Raw genomic sequence first — 4,192 nt, 5'->3', positions numbered from 1 at the left:
ACATTTTGTAAATTCCAAACCCAAAATCAAACCCATTGTCCTTGAGTCGATCTCATAGTGACCCTATAGGACAGAGTAGAGTTGCCCCATAGGGTTTCCAAGGAGCAGCTGGTAGATTTGAACTGCTGACCTTTTGGTTAACAGCCTGAGTTCTTAACCACTGTGATTAAGTACTTTAAAATTCTTAAAATCAGTGTTATAACCCCCCTGTAACATCATAAATTTCTGAAAGGATTGCTTTGGGAAAAAATACACAATCCACTGAAGATGGAAGTAGAGCTGAGAAAGGGTGGGTTGTTCTACATATTTCTTATTTCAGGAATTTTTTTTTTTTTTTACTTTTTACAATAAGGAATACAGTTTTTTGTCGTTATTTGAAGTTATGTTTTATGATTTCTTTGTGGCTGGGAAATAGTTTCATTTTCACTGATACAATGAGATGTTTTCTCAGGTATAGGATATTGCCCATCAGTGAAGCATCATCGTAAACACATCTCATGATAATACTTTTTCTGTGGCATTTAAATATTAATACAACTCTATATATTTGCTTTTGTTTTTCTCAGGAAAAGTTATAAATTCCATGAATTTATTGAGTACTCAAATGCTTCAGGCACAGGATTAGATTCTGAGATTCAAAGATAAAAAACACTCCCGAATCTTATAGGGGAACAGGCATGTAAATAAGCAATAACAACGTATTTTAATGCTTGCTGCAGTGGAAATATGCAGGAGGACTCGTGGAAGGCATCAGATATTCCTTATGAACTGATAGGGGAAGGATGAATGAACAGACGTTTAGGAAAAATGGGTTGAGACGCTGATTAGTGATTATCAGACTTATTGGACACTGGAATCACTTGGCCAGCTTCAAAAACTATTGTTGGTCGTGTCCCAGGCATGTGATTTAATTGGTCTGAGATGTGACCTGGGCTTTGGGAGTTTTTAAAGATTCCCAGGCTATTCTAAGTGCAGACCCATTTGGGAACCGTGGGTTAAGGATTCTGGGTAGAGAGCACAGAATAAGCAAGTGCATCAAAATGTGCTTTTAAGGCATGATGCCATAGTCTCATTCTGTAACTGAAGGGCATAAATCTTGGTGGGTGATATACATGTTTTGGTGTAAGGAATACAATTATATAGAAAATGAAGAAATGTGAACTGTTATAATTCAGACTCCTTTACAATACTTTCTAAACATCGGGATTGTATGTCAACAAGTAAGACGAATATATAAAATAAAAGGTTATTTGGAACTCAGAGTATGTTTTCATGCTGAAATATAAGTTCCAATCAAAAAGAGAAGCCAGTAATTTGACATATTCACTTTTAAAAAATACTTTTCCAAAATTAAATACTGTTCATCATTCTGCTAAAGGTCTAACAAAGAAATTAGGTTCATTTTCTTTTTGGTAATTACTGAGGTTCATTTTAAAAGCAAAACAGTGCATTTTAAAGCAAACAGAGTGAACTTAAATAAATCCTACTCTGTCAATTTGCTGTACTTTGGTGGCTTGGGTGTTGCTGTGATGCTGGAAGCTATGCTGCTGGTATTTCAAACACCAGCAGGGACACCGTGGTAGACAGGTTTCAGTGGAACTTCCAGACTAAGACAGACTAGGAGGAAGGACCTGGCAATGTACTTCTAAAAAAAATTGGCCAGTAAAAACCTTATGAATAGCAGCAAAACATTGCCTGATATAATGTCAGAAGATGAGCCCCTCAGGTTGGAAGGCACTCAAAATACGACTGGGGAAGGGCTGCCTCCTCAAAGTAGAGTCGACCTTAATGACATGGATGGAGTAAAGCTTTTGGGACCTTCATTTGCTGATGCGGCACAACTCCAATGAGAAGAAACAGCTGAAAACACCTGCTGCTGCAAAAGATCTCTTTAAAGTGTTAAAAAGCAAAGATGTCACTTTGAGGACTAAGGTGCACCTGACCCAAGCCATGCTAATTTCAACCCCTCATATGCATGCAAAAGCTGGACAATGAATAAGGAAGACAGAAGAATTGATGCTTTGAATTACGGTGTTGGCGAAAAATACTGAATATAGAGCATGGTCTACCAGAAGAATGAACAAGTCTGTCTTGGAAGTATATGCAAAATGCTACTTAGAAGTGAGGATGGTAAGACTTTGTCTCATATACTTTGGACATGTTATCAGGAGTGACCAGTCCCTGGAGAAGGACATCATTCTTGGTAAAAGTAGAGGGTCAGCGAAAAAGAGTCCCTCAATGAGGTGGATTGACACGGTGGCTGAAACATTGGGCTCAATCAAACATAGCAATGATTTTGAGGATGGCACAGGACAGGGCAGTGTTTCATTCTGTTGTACAAAGGGCTGCTATGAGCGGGAAGTGACTCGATGGCACCTAACAACGACAACCAAGTTTTAAATGTCTATTAGCTGTTGTATGTTACTTTGAAAAAACAAAATAATCATATATGTGGAAACTTAAATAGTGCGGTAATATAGTCCTAGTTTTCACCTTGAGTCAGAATCGACTCGATGGCCGTGGGTTTGGTTTTTGGGTTTTAACGTTGTAAATGCCTTTTTTATTATGCTCAACTGGTATATTACTGTGTCCTGTAAAATAAAAACACTAAAAGAGAATTTAATGCTCAGGAAAATCAGGAGAACTGTTATCAGTCATTTAATCCAGCTGTCTAATTATCATGCATCCTCTGGGTGTCACAAATGGTTACGCTCTTAACTGCAAACTAACAGGTTGGTGGTTGGAACCCACCCACAGGCACCTGGGAAGACAGGCCTGGTGACCGGCTGCTGAAAGTTCACAGCCTTGAAAATTCTGGGGAGCAGTTCTACTGTGCACACAGGGGGTCTCCATGAGTCAGAATGGACTCGAAGGCAACTAGCAGCAACTAATTATTATACACCAGGAATATAAATAATTGTTTTGCAGAGCATAGGGATGATATTATGTAGCAATCTAACTCAGGAAGACAGGAAAATGTACCACATTTAGAGATACAAAGTTGAGAAATTCTGTGCTCTTAGCTATCACATTTTGAGAAAATATTTAAGGTAGGATTATTTGATTATCTTGGGATAAAGTTTACTGGAGACATTCATATCCGACGAGCTACTTTGTTTCCATTCTACTACAGTTTTAGTTTCCCCACAAACATCACATTTCAGCTCCTTAAGGGGTTGAATACTTGAATACTCTAGATGTATGAAGAAAGGTTTAATAAATAACGCTGGGAGGATCTAGACCACCAGGCCAGGTTCACCCTTCTGAATAGGAGAGGCAATTCAAAATGGTACTAACAAAGATGTTAGCTGCGCAAGATAGGATAACCCAGCACAGAGAACTGGGCTGAGGTCTTGAAGTTAAAAGTTATAGTTGCAGAGGCAGTGCGCAAGGTTAAGGGATAATCCTGCTAATTAAATACAGTTGAGGAATTAAGTATGAAAATAGGACTGTAGCCATATACCTGGGGCTTTATCTTATAGAAAAGATAATTCAGGACAGGGAGAAGTATAGTACCAAAAAATGTATACTAGAAGAGGTGACATAAGGGTTAGACTCCCTATAGCATAAAACTAACTTATGTATGCTATTTGTATGTCTATACAACAGGTTTCAGAGGTCCCAGAGCAGTTTTTCAGCTCTGATTCCTTGATTACTCTCTGAAAAGCTGAAAAAAACCTTTTCTACCCCCAGAGATGGGAGACAGCTCCTTCACTCACCATTGGAGGAGATGGATAAGAGAGGAAAGGAAGTAGGAATCTGGTGATAGACTGGTTACTCTGCTGTATGCCTCAGGCGCAGCCTGCTTTTAATTTTCTGAGATAATATTCTATGAGGAGTCACTTCTGAATACAAAAGATAACATTATGGATGCCATTGGCCACTGAAATTCTCTTCAGTATTTTATGAAATCTTATCAATTTGTGCTTGAAACATACTGAACTAGAACAGAGGGAGATATGAACGTTCATCTTCCAGACCATTTGCTTACACTTGGCCAATACTCCTTGTCTTGATAATACCAGCAAAAGTTCCATTTGTGAAGAGGGTTTATGAAATCCATCCATTTTGTTTTAATTTAGTTACCTTGTGTAGATTGTAAGCATAATAAAAGTTCCCCCAAACTTGTTTTTGGTAGCTTGAAAAAGAATGATGAATAAGAGTGCAAAAGGATGTCCAAAGTTTGGCTTCA

The sequence above is a fragment of the Loxodonta africana genome, chromosome 10, assembly GCF_030014295.1.
Source record: "Loxodonta africana isolate mLoxAfr1 chromosome 10, mLoxAfr1.hap2, whole genome shotgun sequence".
In the NCBI taxonomy this organism is placed as follows: Eukaryota; Metazoa; Chordata; class Mammalia; order Proboscidea; family Elephantidae; genus Loxodonta; species Loxodonta africana.
This window is presented reverse-complemented; position numbering follows the sequence as displayed.